The 22,928-nt window shown below is 37.1% G+C and overlaps 1 long non-coding RNA gene across 1 annotated transcript in view; it reads right to left on the bottom strand.

Moving 5' to 3' along the window:
* Positions 1 to 14,691: 14,691 nt before the first annotated feature.
* The window catches only part of LOC130541386 (uncharacterized), a 42,817-nt gene continuing 34,580 nt past the window's right edge, over positions 14,692 to 22,928 (bottom strand). The window contains exons 5-6 of the long non-coding RNA XR_010111473.1: positions 17,027 to 17,173; positions 14,692 to 14,825 (exon numbers count right to left, since the gene is read on the bottom strand). This is a non-coding gene — a long non-coding RNA (uncharacterized LOC130541386). The remainder of the gene's footprint in view (positions 14,826 to 17,026; positions 17,174 to 22,928) is intronic.

Raw genomic sequence — 22,928 nt, 5'->3', positions numbered from 1 at the left:
AAATTGAGCAAAGGGTAGACAATTGTATGTGAATCTGCAATTATTTCAAAATAAAAATTGTAATTAATATAGAGCATGAAACTGTTCAAGAAATAGCTCATGACTGTGACTATTAGTATCTTTTAATAAACATAATCATCTATCCAACATCGTCCATCTAACAGATAAAATCTGCTCCTGGCTACAACATTAGACCAAATAATAGCTATTCAATTAAAACATATGCATATAAATATACACACAAATACACACACACACATTTTAAAATACTGCTTATCATAGATCTTCATATGGCAAGGAGAAGAAAGATGATGGAAATAATCTATAACCCATGTCATAGTATCTGATCTTGAAGAAAACTTAAGAATAATATATAGACGTGATTAATAGTATTAGTATCAGAGTGATTATTTATTATCCCTTTGTTTTAGAAAGACTCATTAAGATGAGACTAATATAGTCAACCAAAGATTTTAATTACAAAAGGATATAATTGCTATAACTGTATAATCAAGAGACTAAGTAAGACTATGACGCAGTAAGGAGTTACAAACCAGAGTCAAGGGCACAATTATGTACAGGAAGACAGTACTTACACACTGAGCAGTTCGTCAAAGTCATGACCAAAGCAAAACGCATGCTTGTATCAGTCAATGCAAATCCAAGTGGATGCTAGATGCTTAAAAAACTGAAGAGGAAAAAGAGATCTGTTCAGAAAGTGGTGATAAGTCTACCAAACAATCAGAGACAAATAGGAGTCTGAAGTATGTAAAGGGCGAGGATGGGATGCTTACAGACATGGCTTTCTGGAATGGGAAAGATGAAGGCCTTGGGAATCAATTAATGGGACATGGAAACAGTAGAAAACATGGAACAAAATAACGTAGTGTTAACTAGGCAATAAGTGACCTTACTGACCATTAATCAGAAATGGGAAGGTGGGTGCAGGACAGGTACTCGAATACTGAAAAATAGGTTCAGCAATGGCTGCTCTGGCTGTGGCTGCAACTTCCTTGGGAGAAGGGACTTTTCATCAACTGTTAGAAGTTTGGCTGGTTCCCTTGGGCTATGAGAGGGCCAAGGTGTGAAATGCTTGTTAAAGAAAAGTATTTCTTAATGCTTATTTCCCACCTGCAGTCTATTATTCCAATCTTGGATTTATTTAGGGATAATAGTAAAATGTCTCAGGTTTTTTTTGCAGTGGATCTAGGCTGCCACAAGGGAGCTTTGGCCTCTTGTGGATATTTTCTTGGAGAAAGTCAAGCTCCCATGATATATTACTTTGCAAAGACTGCTGTAACAAGGTACAACAAACCGGGTGGCTTCAACAACAACAATGTATTATTTCATGGTTGTGGGGACTAGAAGAAGTCCAAGAATCAAGGTTTTGGCAGGGTTGCTCCTTCGAAGTTCTGTGAAAGAAGGATCCATTCTATGCCTCTCTCCTTTGCTTAGAGTTGGCTGCCTTCTCCCTGTCTGTTTATATCATTGTCCCTGCAGGTGTGTTTGCCTCTGTGTCTACATTTCCCCTTTTATAAGAACAGCAGTCGCATTAAATTAGACCCTCCCCTGATAGGCTGATTTTAACTTGATTATCTCCATAAATACCCTGTCTTCAAATAAGGTCACATTCAGAGGTCCTGGAGGTTAGGGCTTCAACATATGAATTTGGAATTCAAATCATAACACATGGGAAACGACAGATTAGGCATTAACAATTATTTAGGCACTTAGTGTTCTAGATTGGGTTAATAGTGTTGATGAAGGTAACCTACCAGATAATAAGAAACTGACCCAAAGATTGGGGAAGCAAGGGGCTCAAACTACATTAACTCAATTTGAGACAGGCAAGCAAGTTACTGTCCTACCAGACACTTGGAAATAAAATCCACCTGGGTTCTGCTAATGGAGTGTGGCGTGGTTTTACAGTGGGGAAGGGAAGCTAAGGTGGCCTTGTGGGTGTGACCTTTTAAAAATTTAATGCACTATTGCTTTTGCTTCTACATCTGAATGCAGAGGAATCAATGTGTTACATGTTTTGCTGCTCCATATATTCCAGAGGGGACTCTTTAATTCAGGAAGACCCACAGGTAGAGAAGTAGCAGTGTGACATATAAATTGCTCCCTAACTCTCATTTATGACAAGGTGCTCCCCAAGATGCTACCAGTAAGTCACTCACTGTCTTTTTCTACCAGGGAGTCAGTCTGGATTTAGTACGAGTAGCCCTACCCAAAGCTTTCATTCCAAGAATGCCCCGTTGATTGGTGAATCAGAAGTCTTGGTCACTACAGCCTAGACTGTGGTGTTACCAAACCTCCACCAACAGTGAGGGGACCTGAGGGGCGGTGGCCTGCTTGCTGATATAAACAAACAGCCCTCAGGGACACGCTTACAAAATAAAGCTTCTTGAAACCATGTGGGTAGATTTACAATGCTGAGTCCCTCTGGGAGTCGAGAAAAACTGCTCTGTCTATAAACCTCCACCATCCAAAATGAAGCTGAGTACCTTATTACACTTGTCGAGTATTGAAGAGAGAGACAGCATATGCCTCATTTGGGCTTTCTATTTGGTCTTTTACATCAGCTAACCTACACATCAACATCTTTTGAGAATAGACCCAGTGCAAGAAGCCATGTGGGGAGTTGTGCAAGCTATGGCACGTGTTCCACTCTTGAGACCCAAAGCCCTAATGACCCTGTTGTGCTGAACGTCTTTGTGACTGATGATTTCACCAACTCAGGCCTCAGGCAAAAGGAGGCACCCTCCATCTGGAGGTTCCCCTTGGGGCTGCTTCCCTGACAGGGCTACTAGGTAGTCCTATAGGTTTTGAAGCTATTAGTTTTCTTCTGGGATTTTCTGGACATCTGACATCTGAACATCTAAAACACGGAGGCCTTGTGACTCCAGCTTGATATTCTTATTTTGGGGGCTGAACTCAAACTCAGTAATGGCATAGGAAGGGCCCAATAAAACTTCTTGGTCAAGTGGAAATGGTACCAGTGTTATAACTTGGCTTTACATGAAAATGTGGCAGCTATCTCTTTGAAGGAAGAAGTTTTTCTACAAACTTGGGCTTAGTTCACTGACAGTAAAAACTTGATGGTATGCACTGGCTGACTGTGGCTGTTTAACCTCAGCACCAGCTGTGAAGAACAGAAAATGGAAGTGGTCCCTCTACTCAGTGAGTGGAACTCAGAGTCGCTCTTTGAACTCTAGGCAATACTCCCCTGGATGAGCTTTGTTTTATTTTTACTAACTCTTGTAATGTTGTCAATAGCCTAGCTCTTTAAATTGTCACTTAGAAAGCTAAGACTGGCAGGTTAAAGACACTCCTCTTTGAGACTGAAAAGTGTGGAAGTAAATCACAGCTGCTAAGCAACTGTGTAGGACACTCGTGTAGATGACCACAGTGAACAGCTGTTCTCTGATGAGACTGACTGGAATCAAGCTGCCAAATAAGCCGGTACCACTTTCACTGCTACAGCTGCTACCTGACCATCATCATAACGGGCATGGAAATATATCCATCACCATAGATTACCACAAAGTAAAGGACTTGATGTTTCTGATGCAGAGGCTGCTGTTGCATGTATGACGAGACTCCTTCCAAAATTGACCTGTTTGCCTTGGGGTGAAGGGAGTCACATTGCATGGGATATCGTCCCTGCCTGGTCCTGGTAGCTCTATTACATGAGACTTTTGACCTTCTTTCAAGGCTATCAGTGATGCTTCACCACTTAAGTCTGTGGCTTGCCTTTCACACTTTTAAAGCATCTATTGATGAGTAAAAGTGTTTAGATTCAATTAACTCCAATTTATTAATTTTTCATGGTTAGCACTTTTTGTATGTTGTTTATTCAAATGGTTTTATAACCACAAAATCAGCAATTTTGTATGGTTCAACCTAATACATACATGAATTTACGTAATTTTTATAATAAACCTATAGGGTAGGCATCCCCATTTTGCAGATGATGAAGCTGAGGAAACAGAAATAAAGTAATTCCCTAAGGTCACGTAGTAAATGACAGTGGGATTCAAACACAAACAATCTGGCTCTGAAGTCTGTGCTCAATCATGATGTTATATTGTGTGTTCCACTTGGCGCTGGTGTATCAATGTATGTTTCCTTCTCTAGTGTATGTGTTCCTTAGGGGCAAAACTGCTTTCCTGTCTTTGTAACCATTGCATCCAGCACAACACCTTACACATGGTAGATGTCAATTAATACTTGAGGAATGAATAGATGAATGACTAGGGAAGTCTCCACCACTGTCATCACCAGGGAATGCTGGTTTGACATTGCAGGGGCAATGGTCATCTTCTTTCAATCTGGATATATTCGCATAGTGCACCTGCAGACCTTTGAACATATATCAGGTTTTCTGAAACTCTCCCCTTTCAGAGCCTCCCTCTTTAATTAACTATCATAATATTGATATTTATGAGTAATGTGGTCACTGGAAGTGGGGATCTCTGACCTACATGGGTGAAAAGAATTCTATTGCAAAAGATCTCAGGTATTTAAAAAAATTATCTCAAGGATAGAAAAATGATGCATATAAAAGATAACAAAATTAAATCTTATTCTTCCAATTCCACTGGAGAATCATTTCCACTTCCTCAAAAAAAAATCTGCATGACATACTATTATATCTAGAAAAAAATGTTATGTATATAAATAAAATGCAATCCAGCCACAAAAAATTAGTTCGTGATGTATTTGAAATGTTATCAAATTCATCAAATAAATTTAGGAGAACACCACCATCTCCCTTTATATTTGAAAACATTGGTCTTATTTACCCTTGTTATTGTTGCATGCTGTATTAGCAGACTTATTTAGGGAAGAAAATTTATGTGAGTTTCCCTAGGCAGTTCAGTGACAATTCAGATGAGTTATGTTATAATTTTTTGTAATTAGCATTTGTAAAAACAGAAACAGCCTTTACATACAGTCAAAGTATAAAACTCCTTCCTAGATTTCAAACCACTAAATAAATCACCTCTAGTTTGTACCTTATAGTTGAATGCCCATTGTGATTTACTAATTCTAATTCATGTCAGTCTGGGTACAAATAATAGTTTGCAGAAATTTTAGCTTCGTCATCCAACTTAAATATCACTGTAAGTGGAGTTTACTGAAGTCAGATCTGATTATTTTGCAATAACACAATTTCACTTACTCTTAGTAGTGCTTGCCAAAGTATTTCACAATTATTGGAACTGATATAAAATAAAGCCCTTGCCCTAACTTTCTAATTTGTATTCGGCTTTGAGAGAATAATTTTGTCATCACACAAGTAGCGTGCATGTGAATATGTTTCTCATAAATAAGTAAATGGTGGCGGCTTACTAGAAAAACACTCAGAAAATACTTTTAAAGACACAACTCATTTTTTTTTTCATTCTATTTGGACTCTTTTTAAAAAGATGCTTTGAAAATTTCAGATGTTGCTGTTATTATTATAGTCAAATGATTGATAGTAGTATATCATATTAATTGTTCTTAATGGGGATAGTAAATAATAAAATAATTACAATAATAATGATAAAAAGTAATTAGAGTGAGTTGTATTTTGTAATGCTTCTGAATGAGTATGTTTGGTAACATGATTAAATTTCTCCAGTATGCAATAAAAACATATTTTTGAGTAGAGTACTAGAATGTCCTGCAGCCAAGAATTTCATATGCACAATACAACCCCCAGCCAAATTCAGGGGTGATATCTTATGAATGGCTCTGCTAAAAAAGAAATGTACAAGTATTGTACTATATTACACTACTCCAAAAGTCAGAATAATAATAATAATGAAAATAATCAGAAATATCAGATACAAAGAGATTAAGGGATTCCAGAATTTCCAGATTAGAGAAGCTGAGGACTCTGTAAAACAACTTGACTGTTCACTTATTTTTAAATACGCTTCTTGGACTCCAGCCATAAGGATTCTGATTCAATAGGTCTGGGTGCAAGCTCATTACTGGCATTTTTTTGATAGGCACCTTTGAAGATCCTGGTGAAGGATGTCCCATACCACACTGAGAAGTGTGATCTGGGAAAACCGAGGTATCAGGCAGGTTGCCGAGATAAAGACTCTGACGTGTAGAGAAATGCTGAAACCTAGTTACCAGAGTCAGGTCACGATATCTCCAGCCTCGGAGTGATGCCCCAGAAGTTGCGTAAAGACTATCATGTCCAAGATTAGGTTGGTCTTAAGGAGTAGGGTGGGGCTGAAGCTACAGGCAGGATTGCAAGAGGTTCGGGCTAAGAACAGTCCAAGAGGCTGAGACAGGCAGCGTCTGCCTCTCAGTGCTTTTTCGTATTTCATCTCCTGGATACTCTACAGCCGAGGGAAGTATGGTTCTCCCCTCTCAAATGAGCCCAGATTTGGGGTGTGGGACGAGCCATTCTCTTTCTTCTCAAACTTGTTGGAGTAGGCCCTAGTTTTTATAAAGAGGTGTCAATTGTAACTAATGAAGAATGAGGAGGGCAGAAGAGCCTGGGCTGGGACTATGGGGACACATTGATGGGTAACTCTCCGGACTTATCAGTGAAGTGTACTTCTAATCTGCCAGTGTCACATCTGTGAGCGAAATGACTTCCTGGAGTTCACTTAAAGGAAAGAGTAGAGCTGTAATAGAAATAAGTGATTTCTAGTTTAGCTGAGCATCACTATCACTTGGGAGAACATTAAACTCTCTCTTCCTCAAAATCAAAATCCAATATTATATAAAATTCCTCTCCCAAAGATCCTCATTCAGTAGGTGTTGGGCAGAGTTTAAGAATCTGGGTGTTTTTAAATAGTTATTTAGTTAATTCTTATAGTCAGTCAGAATTGGGAACCACTATACTAAAGTATGTTGGAAAGTTAACATATGCCTAAATACTGTCTTTGGTTTATGATGACCTTATACCTTGAAAATTCTGATAATTAATTCTATGCTTATTAACTACTATAGTCAAATGTGTAATTTTCCAGGAGTATCTGAAATGTTGCTTCATGTTTTCATGCCTCCAATCATAATTCAAGTTAAGACGTTTTAGCTAGAGTCCACCAACAATTATTAAATTAGTGTTTTGGGGTTGTGTTGCTACTTCTGCTTTACCTAATGTTCCATGGAAGGCAACTAGAGTGTGACTAAAATTTTAGCATCAAACAATGGTTTTCAGAAAGGGAAAGGTCAAGGCCTACTTAAGCATACAAAGTCAAAGGGAAGAACCTCTGGTATTCTCAAGGTCCAGATAAAGCATAATCTTTAGCAAAATGCCAAAACTGCAAAATGTAGATTTAATATAATATATTCTCTTTTGGATAATGAAGCATTCATTAGGAGGGGGAATTTAGCATAGAGTGACATCATGTAATTATGACAGGCTGTGACATAGTGGCAAGACTGACACCGAGTAATGACCATCAGGGTTACTTAGAATTTTTCCTCAATTAAGGGGAGATGGTAAAGCAGATGGAGACAGAGAGGCATCCAGAAAACTTGGTATTGTTGTTCTGTCTAAAAAGAGTAAAAAAATGCTAGCTGAGAAAGCTACGTTCTTGAGCTAATTATGAGAGCTGAAGACATAAAAAATAACATTTCACTTTCAAAAGGCAAGATAGATGTTAAAAAGCTTACCAGCAGGGATTCAAAGGAAAATGGCATAAAACCACTGGTTTTTGGCCGCTTTCGGCACAGACTGTAAAGTCCTGTGATTCTTGAGGAAATGATGTAGCAAGCAGTGAGAAGAAAAAGTGTCATAGAGGTCTGTTCTAAAGGGCACAGAATCTACCCTAAGGCTGCCTCATCTTTTGTCTGGAAACTACAGTTACTCTTCAACCCCTCAAATCCATCTATATCTATATGGTTACTATAGGGCTTCCCTAAGAGTATAATGTGACTCCATCTGCTTGTTACAGTCATTGGCCTTCGGATGGGCATCTGGCTCAGGCTAAGCAAATCACACTTCTCTGAGAATTTGGAATGGATCCAAAAGTTCCTGCTTGCTTTGACAGCTTTCTTAAAAGGAAGTGATGAATTTGGGGGAAACGAATTCAAAAACCACTTCCTGTCATAACTATAAAAGAGAGAAGTCAAGTCTGCAACTTGAGAAAAGAAAGAAATAGAGTGAAAGAGAAGCAGAGACAAGAGAAAGAATGTTGGTGGCATTGTGTGTCTCTGTACCAATTATTCCTTGGGCCTGGATGCAATGTGCTCTACTCCACATTAGTCTAAATTGGGCATTCATTATTTCAATCAAAAGAGTTCTAAATACTGTGGAGACAGAATGCCATAGGACTGCCCAAACAAGACCAAGGCCAAATATCCAGAAAAGAAAAAGGAATCGGAAGTAACTAAAGAATTGCACTCTGGGCGTGATGGCTCACGCCCGTAATCCCAGCACTTTGGGAAGCAAAGGTGGGCAGATCACAAAGTCAAGAGATCGAGATCACCCTGGCCAACATGGTGAAACCCCGTCTCTACTAAAAATACAAAAATTAGCTGGGCGTGGTGGTGCGCCTCTGTAGTCCCAGTTACTCAGGAGGCTGAGGCAGGAGAATTGCTTGAACCCGGGAGATGGAGGTTGCAGTGAGCTGAGATTGTGCCACTGCACTCCAGCCTGGGCGACAGAGCGAGATTCCATCTAAGAAAAAAAAAAAAAGAAAAAAAAGAATTGCACTCCAAAATAAAGCCTACTGGGGAGGGCTGAAAACAAACTATGAGTAAAGCTGTCACCAGACACCAGAAAGCAAAAAGGAATAATCAGGCTTAAGCCTTGATCCAAGAAGTAGGGGTATGGGTGTCAAGTCCTAAGAAGTTTGGTTACAAGTGGATAGGCCAGACTGAAAATGTTTAAAATAGCTTTGGTTGACTGAGGTTGGCAAGGTTCAGCATCCACATCTGAAAAGTCAGCCTCTAATTTCTAACTGAAATAGAGAAAGAAATGCTATGTTCACTTTTTAGAAGATCTTGATTTCAGTAAAGAACAGACCCCCCCCTACGTGGTATAACTGCTATCTTTGCTGTTGTTACTATCTTCTAGTGGATCTATCTCTGTTAGATATTATGAGGTTTTCCCATATAAAAAGGAAGTACATTTAGTTGTATCATTCATATGAATTTTTCAATGATCTCTGTTTTCAAGTATGAATTAAGTCTAATCATTGAACATGGTGATGCTCACCTAAATTACAAGAATAAAGAAAGCATAGGAGTTATTAACAGTCTTCTAGCAATGGGACTCGAAAATTCAGCCTATTAATTGATGACATATGTTTCTGATGACATACGTCATAGATTGTCTAATTTTACTCTTGTCACATAAATTTATCTAGTGCTAAGCATATGAAAATGGTTCTGTGAAGTATGGCCAATTTTAACATAGACATGTATTTAATCTTAACTTTCTACAGATTATTATTATTTTAATCATTGTGCTGATGTTTTAAAAATACCTAAAGAGACCAGCTGTGTTGACAAATAAATTAAATTAATACACTATTTAAACTTAGACAAATAGATCTTAGTCTGTTGATGGACATGAACATTGCTTAGGTTTTAAGTGCAGTAAGTCCAGCGTAATAAAGAGTTATTCAACCAGGCCATTCCATCACGTCTAATTCTGTGTACTTGACCTTTAAGTAACTGAGAAAATATCCTAAGACAATGACATGCTGTGTAAAGTTTTATACTATAAGAGGGTACCGAATTTGGAAAATGAAGAGAAGTGATAAGAATTCTGGTTTTTCATTCTTAGTGAGTTCAAGCAACTCAGACTCTCTGAACTTTCATTTTTAAAAACTGAAATCTTGTTACTATTATCTTTCCTGCTACCTTAAAAAGGAAAAGGTGGCAGTAAGGAAGCCTAATAGCGCTGGGAAAAGCTCTTTGTTCCAAAAAAAAAACAAAAAAAAACAAAAAAAGAAGGAAAACGAAAAAAAAAAAGAACAAATAAAAATAAAAGAAACAAAAAAGACTACCCCCCACCTGCCTACACACTCCCATGCATTACTGACCCCTTTAAGTTTCCAGCAAATAACCAAGAATGAAACTGTTGGAAAGTGAGATTGGAAACAAAAAACTCAGAAATACATCAAAGTCTTCAGAGGTAGGAAAAGAGGGAAGGCATTTTTTTGATGTGACTTTCAATATGCCAAAATGGCTCCTCTGATTAAAGACAAAAATAAGACTCAAGTTGTCTTCATACTTACTAATGTTCAAAATTCTCCAAAACAAAATTTATACTTTTGTAGTATAAAGTTTATCTCTGGACATCTACACTTGTTGCAATGCATTAGGAATAAAAAGGATGATTTTTATTACTCATTGCACCTTATTCTAAATAAGTTAGCATGTATTGAGTACCTACTATGTGCTATGAACATAACTAAGCTACGAAGAGTAATAACATACATTCTTGCTTTCAAGGAGGTCACTGGCTAATGGGAGATCAAATTTGTATGTCAAAAGCTGCAATGCATAATGCAATAAACTCCCAAACTCATTGAAGTGCGAACTTCAACGAGAAGAAACAGAAAGGAGGTGGAGTTGGGAAAGGAGTTTTTTAGGAACAGCCTTTCTTGCTTGAAGGTGAGAGAAAATAATTAGCATGAGAAGATTAGGTACCTATGAAAAAAATTCATAAAATGTAGGATAATCACAGAAATGGAAAACAAAGTTTAAGAAAAAATAGACTGCTTTGCTAGCAGTCATATGATTGGTAATCTGGGCACAAATTCTGGGACACTTGAGTCATAATCTATTCAAGAGTTATTTTTTAAGTCCTATTACTACCTAATCAATTATAAAAGAAAAAACAATGGCAAAAGAAGATCCCAAAAAGAGAGTGAGCAAATTTGGGGTGACTGTACTCCTGAAAGCTGAAAATCTTAGTTGGATTAAAGAAATCCAACAGGAAATGGATACCCAGCTAACAAGGAAAAAAAGAAGAATATAATACCATGATACTTTCCCTGACATAAAGGGGCCATATGTGCCTTGAGTGGTTTCATATGCCCAGACTTCTTTTTTTTTTAAATACTTCCAAGTATATATTGTCAGATCAGGAAAATAATATTTATAAATCAAAAAATAGGATGATAATAAACACCTTTGCTTTATTCTTCTTGACTGTCTTGGAAGAAGAGCTATCATTTTTTTCCAGAATCATTTGCAGGTCATTTTCACATCAGGTAATACTGACTGTCATCATCTCCTTTTGATAGTTGATCAAATGTAGTCCTGTCACTATCAGAGACTATCTGAGAACTCATGAAACTTCTCCTTAGTGGTTGAAATGTAAATGTCCCGATTCTTAGACTTTTATAATCATTTCTTTCCTGAGTTGCCAGATTTTTACCTCCTTGCCTTTCAATTTCATATATAATTTTTTTGGATAAAAAGGGGAAACCCCTGTAGGATTTGTCCTTGTTCTCTACCATCTCGAGAGAATGGAATTTTGAAAGAGTTCACCCAATAAAAAGAAATAAGAGTAACTTGCAGTTACAGCTCCTCTAAACATCCTAGCAGTGTCCTTATTATTTGCATTCAGGTTTTAAAAAAGGGTACAGAGCAAATATAAATTAGATCCATCTGAGGTGAAACATTTCATTATATTTTATTATCCCCAAATCAATTCCTAAAGCAATGTGTGAATTCAAATGCTTTATCCAGCATTTTCAAGAAACCAATTTAAAATCACAAAGCTTAGAACAAATCACCAGAAATATTGCAAGCAGTCATTAATTTACTCCAAACCGATTAAACTCTATGTTTATACATGCAGTAATATACATGCACTTGCTCCTAATTTCCTTTTGTAATTAAGCATGTATACAGAGGTATAGCCTTACTTGAAAAATAATTTTAATCCTCTTGTTTAATCTTTTTCCTGTTCTCTCTGGCCCCTGCTACCAAGTGGCAACAGTCATTATGTCTAGCATTAACCTTCTTTTATCATGTATGAGACCAGTTTCTTTTAAATACGCATATGAAATTGCATTATATTTGGGAGATATTTCATTCCCAAATCTATGGAGAGATACTCCCAGAAGGTTACTCAAACATAACCCAGATGTAAGTGTTCCAAAATTTAGTGTCAATGATATATGGGAAATGAACACAAATTGCACTCGTTTATAGTCAAGATCAGCTAAAATGCAACACTGTTGGATATACATTTCTGTTTATAGAAATTGACCTCCAACCCAAGATATTTAATACTGTTCTGAAATCTATTCAAATGTAAAGATTATTGACCAATTACAGGAGAATTATCACATTAATTAATAGAGTCTCGTCTGTTAGAAATTCTTGCATGGGTCAAAAACAACGACATTGAAATTTCTATAAAAATCAGTCAATTTGAACAAAACTTTTTAAACCAAGGGAGTCTCAGGTATTTAGTAAAGGGAAAGGGAAATAATAGCATTGAGCTCCTACTATGTCCTAGACTCTTAAAGTGGCTTTGCTTAACACACACACACACACACACACACACACACACACACACACACTTGCTAATAAGGAAATAGATATCCAGAGAGGATTAATAATTTGCAAGTGTCACACAGCTTATGGAAGAACTGGAATTTAAATCTAGCTCTAATTCTAAACTCATGTTTTTTATACAATGCAAACAGCCTACCCAGTAAAATAAGTCTTTGCTTTTGGGGAATGTTAGCATTCATATACATATGAACATTTCACATACTTGTGTACAAATATCGCATTAAGCTTTTCCAAAAAAAATTTTTCTATATATTTGTCTAAGCTCTAAAGTGCTAAATGTTAACATCTTTCTAATGTGTTTTCTTGCTAGTATAATTTATTTAAGCATTTCTAATATTGGGCATCCAAATTGTTTCCAAGTTCCTTTTATCATCAATAAGTCACAAGTAAAGTCATTCCTTCCTTAAGATTTTTGTTTCTTACGTGAACTATTTTTTTTAAGATATAGTTTTAGGCCAGGCGTGGTGGCTTATTTCTGTAATCCCAGCACGTTGGGAGGCCAAGGCAGGTGGTTCACCTGAGGTCAGGAGTTCAAGACCAGCTTGGCCAACATGGTAAAACCCCATCTTTACTAAAAATACAAACATTAGCTGGGTGCGGTGGTGGCCACCTGTAATCCCAGCTACTCAGGAGACTGAGGCAGGGGAATCACTTGAGCCCAGGAGGCGGAGGCTGCAGTGAGCCGAAATTGTGCCACTGCATTTCAGCCTGGGTAACAGAGTGAGACTCCATTTCAAACAAACAAAAAAAGAAGATATAATTTTAGTTGTGAAATTTATGGGACTAAAGGATATGACACCTATATAGGTACACACTGCTCCCTTTTTCCCCAAACAGATGAACTAATTTAAAATAAAGGATTGTTATTTTTAAAAGACCTTATCAGCACTCACATTGTATAATGGTGAGGAGAACATCAAGCTTCAGGAATTTATCATGCAAAGTGTTGTTGTGAACTGCCCTTGAAAAAGATAGCGACAGACCTCCTCCTCTCCCCTGAATTATGTTGCATCCCAGCAGACTAAAATGCTTATTAATTTTTAATATTATCCTTCTGAATGGAGAGCATGATAAATGTTCTTTTGTATATTCTTGTACAGTTTGAAATCCTGGAAATGCTAAGTTCTCAGGACATCTATGCTAAGCCCAGAAAACACTGACGAGCTTTTACGTTCCTGGAGGAGGGTATGTACCAGAAGTAAGAGTAATTATTAAATTACCTGAAACATCAATTCTAATCATAATAACAACTACTAATGTTTGTACAATGCTTTCCTGTTTAGATAGTGTTTTCCCATATGTCTGATGCTGAGTAGATTATACTGTGCTGGAGTTTGCGAGATACAGAGAACTGTGTGCCAGAAATAAAGGTAGTATCTCTGTCCTTATTGATGCTAACAGTTTCATTGGATTAAAAAGACATCACCACACTAAAAATAAACTATTTATTCTCAAAAGAGTAGTATTAAATATCTCATAAGTGATATATATATAAGTGTCAGAATGTGAAAGAAGGAAAATGTAATTATTCTGGACTTGAGTATTCAAACTAGTTAATATTGCTAAGGTGCGGAAAAAACTTTTCAGAAAAATCGTATATGAGTGTTCTGGGAAGTTAAATCTTAGTTCCATTCTGGCCATTTTCCTGACCTCCCATCATCACCTCAGTGTGCCTGATCCAGGTCTTTGAGCACATCCTGAGGGCTTTTCTTTAGGAAAATCAGCTGAGTGCTAGAGTCCCAAACTTTCCTGGCCATCTCTGGAAGTAGGCCCTTTTAGCAATTCAAGAGCAGAGGGTTGTGCCCAGTGATCCTCTAGCACTCTGTAGCAAAATATTTCACCTGCATCAAAAACATCCATGTTTTAATACTTTGCTTAAGTCTAGGTGTGGAAAATATCAAGCTTTAATAATGGAGTGTTAAAGGAGCTATTGATCCAGGCAGACAACTAAGTACATCCATTCACTCAACAAATACTTATTGAACACTTAGAATGTATCTGGCCCTAGGTGCTTATACACATTATTGAGGTATGAAGGAAAAACTAGTATTTGATTCTGAATACAGGACAGAAAAAAATCCATATAATTTAGCCATAGTAGGAACAAAGAAATACATTTTTTCCAAACCCTGTGTGGTGAATATCAAGAGACTAAGACCACCAAAAAGTGAAGTAACTTACTCAGTCAATAGATGGCTAGTTTTAAGGCCAGATCTTAGAACCCAGATCATCCAATTCTTTGCCAATTTATGTTACCCAAGGGTCTCATGAAGACACTTCCATCACCTTTGCCTTCTTGAAATTTTCAATTCTCTTCTCTGAAAGAAACCGTGAAAAACATCTCTCAGGACAAATGTAATTGTTTATTGTTATTATATTCTGAGACTGTAAGTTCTTCATCATCTTATATTTATTCTTCAATGAAATAAACTTGAGTAACTGGGTAAACATCTACAATGCTTCACAAACTATTAAAATGGTCTTAACAATGCTAAGATTATTAAGGCTGTGTTGTCCAATATGATAGCCACAGTCACATGCGGTTTAATTGATTTAAATTTAAATTACATAAAATTTTTTATTCAGTTTCTCAGTTACATGAGTCACATTTCATGTGTTCAATAGCCACATGTAGCTGGTGGCTACCATGTTGAACAGTTCAATTATAGAATATTTCCACCATTGTAAAAAGTTCTCTTGCAAAATGCTATACCATATTAAAAGAATGAGCCTACTTTCCACCTGACACGCAAAGAATGACCTAACTTGCAAAGTGCATTTATTCAACATTTCTGCCATGAATAATAAGATATTAACATAAGGATATGAAGAAAGAGAGATTTTACTGAGAAGTACAAGACAGATACAATCATCCTGTGTTCTTCCACTTCCCTACTTGCAAAACTAGATGCTTAAACAGCATTATTTGAATGCCTCAGATGCTCAAATGTTTCTCTCCATATGACCGTAGTCAGAAAGATTTTTCATAAGTCCCATGAAATTGTTTATGTAGAAATAGTATCAGTATTCACTATAGTACTCATTCCATTGTACATATATTACATATAAAACAAATGACATGTCTTAAAGAAAACACGAGTGATTATTTAAGAAGGAAAATTATTTCCAAGTGAGTATTCAAATGAAAAACCGTAAAAGGAAAGACTATAGTTTTAACTATACCAGTAAATTGAGCACATCTTTTTTTCCCAAATTAGAGTATTTTGGAGAAAATAAAGGAAACATAAATAACATACTATATATAATTATATTTTTACATAATAATATTCATAATAGTGAAAAAAACTTAAAAATCTGAATTGCTATTCATACAATATTACCAAGCAAAATAATCATTTCCATAAAAGGTGATATAACAATCAAAAATGTAGTCTTCTCCCAAGCAGAAACAGTATGATTTTATATAAGGAAAATAAAAAGTGGGCATCTACAAAAAAAAAAGGAAAGGATAAACACAAAGGTATTTATGTTGTTTACTTCTGGTCAATAGTATTTTTGATGTCTGCTATTCCCTCTTTCTTGCCTGTCTTTGCCAATTGTCTTTTCTATATTGAATATGTACTACTCTTACAGTGGAAATGTACAGCATATCCTTTTAACTAAACAAGCAACAACATTTTTCCTACCCGGATGCCATTATCATACAGAGTTTAAATGTATGAATGCATAAGCAAATGAATAAACACAGAAATAAGTATAACTAACTTTTCTAACACACTTATAATTATTTTATTTCAATACTTTTGAGGTACTTCTAGTAAATAACATAGAGCTTGTTCTTGAACTTTTTATGCAAACAAATCTATAAGGAATCAAGTTTCACTTAGTTATTAGCCTTGATAGTATAAAAGGGCCAATGAAAAGAGAAAGAAGAGTTTAGAAATAAGAAATGGAACCTAGGATATATAGATTTATACCATACCAATGTGTCCTGATGGTTATAGAACTATTCCCAAAGTTTGAGTTTTAATTAATTTTTTAAAAAACCTTACAAGGTGAAACTTAAATGAATCAATAATGCTAAACAAAGCAGTCTGCATTTCTATTAGTCTGGTTCCGGCTTCTCCTGTCTCTTTAAAAAATATATTTACTGTGCAAACTACAGGCAAAGTGAATTTTCTAAAGGACACCATTTTTAAAGAAACTGAAAAAATGTAAATTTTTCTCTTCTTTCACTTTGAATCTTAATAAGATCAGGTTCATATGATTACTACAAATATGAGAGGGAAAAAAGAATAGACGAAGGGGCAGTGAGGGGAGGAAGAGTTCTAAACCATTTCAGTGGAGTAAAGATCAAGTTCATTTTAATATAATTTTTAATGGTTGTTCAAACTCCTATACTGTACCCACACAAAAGGCTTCAGTTAATGTGTGTGTGTATTTTGAGCAGTTCCCCTCTTCGACCCTCGAGTTTAATTTCCGTCCTTCAAATGAGATGAATGGAGCGTGAAGCAGGTCATATCTCAATGCTGACACATGGGTTGCAGATAGAACTCACAGCCTGGAGAAGCAGCCAGTTTGGAGATTAAATCAAAGCAGCTCTGAATAGATGGGAGGTCAGCCAGGGCCAGCTTTGACATTTGATAGGACCTTGTGATCAATCAGGCCTTTCTTCACTCTTCCAGGCGTCCTTATGACAGTGGCCCTAAAAAAACAGATGGGATATGTTACAAAGTGCAGGAGAAGCACTAGATTGTGAAGGAGATAGGTGTCAATATTATCAAAGGGACAACTGTTATTTGAAGCAGCCAGCAAATGAGAAGGTCCTGCTTTGCTGCAATTGCTCCGCTAAAGTGTGCCTCTCATGATGTGAAATCTGAACCTTGGGAACAGTGAGATAATTTTTTAAACTGATTTTTAAAATTTCTTACCTCCTGTGTAAACTTTGAACATTCCTGATGTCATAAGATTAAATTTTAGCCAACATTCACTCTGTGGATAAACTGTATTTCCAACAAGGTCAAGCTTAGTTTGTGCTGTTTGTTTCTCTGCCTGCTAGGGAAGACACACACACACACACACACACACACACACACACATCCCCCCACAGGACATGATAACCTTTGGAAGAGAAGAATTAAGGGATGTTAACGCAGAGCGCTTGCTGGGCAGGGGCCTACGCGTGGTTTCAGGAAATCCCAGTCACGTCTCCAAGAAGGTCATGAAAAATGAATGGCCCCAGAGCACCACTGTGACAGACTGTTTTAGTGAGTGGTAATGGGCCATCTCCAGAATGAAAGGCTGTGTATTTATAACTGTGCAGGCCGCCGGGTATCACACCATTCATTATGCCTGCCTGATTTAAGGGAGATGCCTTTTCCGGGGGTGACATGGGAGCAAATTATTTCCAGGAAGATCACAGCTCTCTTCTCCCCCTCCACCTGCCTCTGTGTATGGCTCACCTCATCCCAGCAGTAAAACACACTCTCATGGTCACAAAAGCACATTCTCTGAATTTTTCTTGTCATAGAGCATTTCACAACTAGAGCTTATCTTACCCCAACTTGTATTGGGATGAGAGAGCTGGAATGAGGGAGCTTGCCTAAGGAGGGCTTAGATGAGGGGAGATACCACATTCTCACTCTGCTGTCTTTCCTCTATCAAGTGTCTTACTGGGAGGCTGTGGGCCGATGCCAGGTGACGTGATAGACAGCTACTGGACTAATTTGCAAAGTGAATTTCTGAAGTCAGATTTTTTGCTTGATATGGATTCCATCTTCAGAGAAGGTAGCATCTGATTCACATTTTGTTTCTTGTTTACAGTGGTCTGGCATTAGTTAACTGCAAAATTACTCAACCTCTCAGGAGTTTTTCTGATGAGAAATTAACCAATTGCACAAAATTTTGTCTAAGTCATTTTCCAACATGAATGCTTTGGGAATGCTTGAAATTCTAATAAGATAGGCACATGAAACAACCACAAATTCCAACCAGCATATCACATGTTATTAAAATTAATTATTAAGAATAATTTCAGGAAATGTGTTGATGTAGCTATCTCAATAGAAATATGCAAAGTCTCATATTATAAAAAGAGTATTTAAATCTGTCAGAAGAGTTATCATAAGGTAAGTTGTTTTAAATAAAGGATTTAGATCATTTAAGGAGTTACATAAAAAAATAAGCTTTATATTTCACACTGGTCTGTTGAGGAAAAGATACATATAACATACTTGGTTTTCAACCAAGTTAATTCAGCTGCCACTTTAACATAGCTGTAATACATCAATGGTTAAAATAAGATTTCTACAACCGTGTTTTCATGGTCCGTGTCACAGGCGCTTTTTTGAAGAGATGGTACAGTTATTTTGATGATACTTTCCAGAGGGGTCAAAACACATCTGAGAGACCTTTGGATTATCAAATGTGTGTGTGTATTTAATTTACGCAAATTGTGCCCTGATTCTGGCCCCCAAGAGCTCAGATGTTTGTGAGACTTTAGAGACTATTTACAGAGAGGCACTTTTTTTTCTGAATAATTTTGTCATTGAAATGTGGCAAAAATCTTTCAAAATGGTAATTCTCCCTAGCAAGCTAATCCTTCAAGAGGTTTTTTTTTTTTTTTTTATGTCTCAGAGAAAGCTGTGTGTAATCAAAAGACTCTACAAAATATATGTTGGTTTTAGTCACTCTCTATAATTCCATTTAACTATTGCCAACTCCAAATACAGCCACAATTTTCCTGTATCTTGTGCACATCAGATAAAGAATGCAGAAACAATTGGCAGTTGGCAGTTCAGTAGCCAAAAGAGGAAGGAAAAAAGTTTTGCTAGTGTTTTCCAATTAATTTCTTTTCAAGTGAAAGTTTGAAAAGAAAAAAAAAAAAAAGAAAACTGGAAATGACCTAAAAACTCTGGTGTGATAAGATAAACTTTGGCCTGACCATCACCCTGTTTGACTGAATACATAGTCTAGGTATGAGAAACATGACCAGGAAAACATGGAATGTATTTTCAACAATTTGTAAAATTATGCTGAAGCTTTAAGAAATATAAAGGATTCGATTTTGAAGAAATTAAGTCTGTTGGAAAATTAGTGAGGGAAGAAAGCAAATAAAAATAAATATTTCATTAATAACTTTGACCACAATTTTATTTTTAAAAATTGTGCTAATGCCAAATTCTTTTTTTAATCTGATTTCTCAAATAGAACAAAGACACTTATTAATATCAGGAATTTCACCATATTTTATATTTCAATTGTCCCTTTTAAATAACCAACAAATGAGTCAATGTTTGTCAGAATGACCCTAATGCATAAAGCATTTAGTGAACACTCTGGCATGTAACAGTTTACCAAACATGCTAGCCCCTGTTTTCCCTTAGCGGGAAACAAACAGTGATAGTCTTGGTCACAGGCATAGCCAGGGAGTTTTTGTTCCACTCATCCAAATGCCTGTTGAAACCCTCTGATTTCTCTCTTAGAATTCATGTACTCTTGATCCTGAAAAATCAATATAACTGACCACTTTAAGTATCTCCCACATTCTGAATAACGTTTAAGATTGCCCAAAGTTTTCTTAAAGGCAGAGGCTATAACCTGGTGACAGAGTTTATTTCAGATTGGGCATGGACTTCTCTCTTCAAAAATGTCCTGGGCTCACATGTGACAAAAGGGCTTCTCTGGATTCAAAACCCCTCACAGGCTGCATCCAGGAGGATATGAAATGGGCTTGCACAGGTTCTGTTTTGTAACCACTGGGCCATGGAGCGAATCCACTTATCACAGCTTATTAATTCATGCAAAGAGGCACAGGACGTCTTCTTTGCCTAAAGTGATTAAGAGCTCAGGATTTCTTGAAGATAGGCAGATCTGGGTTCAAATCTCAGATCCACCTGTCACCGATGTATGACATTGGGCAACTCTCTTTAAAGGAGGAATAATAATGATGCCTAATTCAAACAATTGGTATGAGAATTGTCTAAAATGATGACAGAAAGCAAGTTTCAAAGTTCCTGTTACACATAAGCATCTCATAAAGGTAACATTATTATATATAAATCTAGCCTATCTTTGAGCACTCTAACCTGGGATAATTCCAAGGACCAAGGGAACACCATGCCCTCATGCCATTTTAAGCTATCGTTTTGTAATTAAAGAAAAGAATTAATCAAAAGATCAGTTAAGACAGTGGAGAGTTAGGAGACCAAACTTTATATTTCACAATATTTGAGAAATCAGATTTAAAAAGGAATTTGGCATTAGCACAATTTTTAAAAATAAAATTGTGGTCAAAGTTGGCACTCTTCAAATAGTGACTAAATAGTGACTAAAAGATTCATTGACAATGTCATCCTCTTAAACACAGTGGAATTGCCTTTTCACAAAATGTTGAATAATAGTAATTAGAGCATTATAGCATAGTGTATCCTCTAGAATATGAGTGTATTTTTATCCATTTCTGCATAACAAATTATCTCAACATTTAGAGGCTGAAAATAGCAAACAATTATTTTTCAAAAGTTTCTGTAGATCACGAATCAGGAGTAGCTTAGCTGTGTCGTTTTGGCACAGATTCTTTCATGGGCTACAATCAAGGTTTTGGCTGAGACTACAGTTATCTCAAGGATATCTGCTTCCAAGTCCATTCACATAGCTATGGACAGGTCTCAGAAAGTCTATTTTCAAGTCCATTCCTATGGGACTTGCCACAGGGCTGCCTTATGCTTTATAGCATGGCAGCTGGCTTCCCCAGGGTAAGTCATTCAAAAGAGAGTGAGAGAGAGCCTCCAAGATGAAAACTGCAGCCTTTTATAACCTAATCCCTCAATTACTGTCCTATCACTTCCGAGGTATTCAATTTGTTATATGTGAGTCAATAAGCCCAGCCCACACTCAGCAAGAAGGTATTACAAAACGATGTGAATACCAGAAGGCAAGGATCACTAGGAGCCACCTTAGAGGCTGCCCACCACAGTGTATCCTCTGGTGCCCAGTGATTTATTTACCTCTCAAATGCAAAAGGTACTCACTGCCTCCAAAGACTTCAAAATTCTCATTCCATTGCAATATCAGCTTCAAGTCCATAATGTCGTCATCTAAATCAGGTCCAAGTATGAATGTGGTTTCTCAAGTGTAGTTCTTTAAGCACAGCTCTTCAAATACAATTCCTTGTTATTTTTAAACCCGTAAAACGAGAGCAAATTATGTCTCCCTCTGCCAACATGCAACAGCGGGACAGATACAAGATAAGCACTTATATGACCCTGTTCAAAGAAGGGGTGGGGGATGGAAGACATAGGGGTTACAGGTCCATGGCAGTTCTAAAATAGAGCCAGGCAAATGTTGGAAGATCCTTGATTAGGTCTCATGTCTGAAATAATTCTTCGTGTTTCTCCACTCTGCCCTCTGGGCTCTTGGTTTCACCCTCCTAGTCTTCTTTCTAGTTTTGCAAAATGTAGCAGGTGTTAAAATTCTGGGCCTTCAAAGCCCTGTCTTCGTTCTGAACTGTTCTGTACTGTCCCGTACTGTCCCATTCCATCCAAGTGGTATAATGCTTCTGTATCTATCTCTTTTGAGAACCTTATGGGTTTCCTGTGAAACTTCTCCAGGTTAAATCCATCAGACAAAAGCCCCACCCACACACCTCTTACAGATAATCTCCCTTCCACCTTGGGCTTCTGCTGAGATGACTGGGGACAATGCCCTTAGGCTTCTTAGAAGCTCTACTCTTTGGCTGAGAGAATCTGTGTGGCACACTCTTAATCTCCTTAAGGGGCCCTGCAGTCTGACTGAAGGTTCTCTGAGGTACCAGAGAATTGTGAAGATCTTAATAAAAAGATTTATGGCCACACCCTAGACATTATCTCCGTTTTAGCATCTCCGACTTTCTGAATAGTGTGAGAGCTTTCAGAACCATCAAGATCTAGCTTCTTTTTGTTTAACAGTCCTTCCCTTAGTTTAGCTCTCTCTCATCTCATATTTTACTATAAGCAGCAAGAAAAAAAAAATGGGTGGTAACTAACCGTTCTGCTTGGAAATCTCAGCTAGATCCCCTAGTTTATCAGGCACATTTTCTACTTTCCATGTTCCTGCAGACAAGTGTATTGTTAAGTTTCTGCCCTTCCCTCCAGTTTCCAATAAGATTTTTCTCCCGTTCCTTTAAGGCCTCACTGCCAGCCTCCTCATAATTCAAAATTGTATGCACAATGGGTTCAAGGTACTTGATCTTTCACCAATACTCTCCTCAAAATTCTCACAGTTTCCACCTTCTACACACCGCCTATTTCCAAAACCAGGTTCCAAAATCTGTCAGTCAGGAGTTAGAGTTCATTCAGCAGTCAGACAAGTAGAACCACTAGCAAAGTGAGTCAGTGACCATGTTCCATTCTTGTGTCATTCCATTCAATACTCACGTTCATAGGAAAACATCTCACTGTCCCAGCCTGGTTCACATGGCC

This window comes from Pan paniscus, chromosome 2, assembly GCF_029289425.2.
Source record: "Pan paniscus chromosome 2, NHGRI_mPanPan1-v2.0_pri, whole genome shotgun sequence".
NCBI lineage: Eukaryota > Metazoa > Chordata > Mammalia > Primates > Hominidae > Pan > Pan paniscus.
The sequence above is the reverse complement of the archived record's forward strand: the minus strand, read 5'-3'. Positions and strand labels throughout refer to the sequence as shown.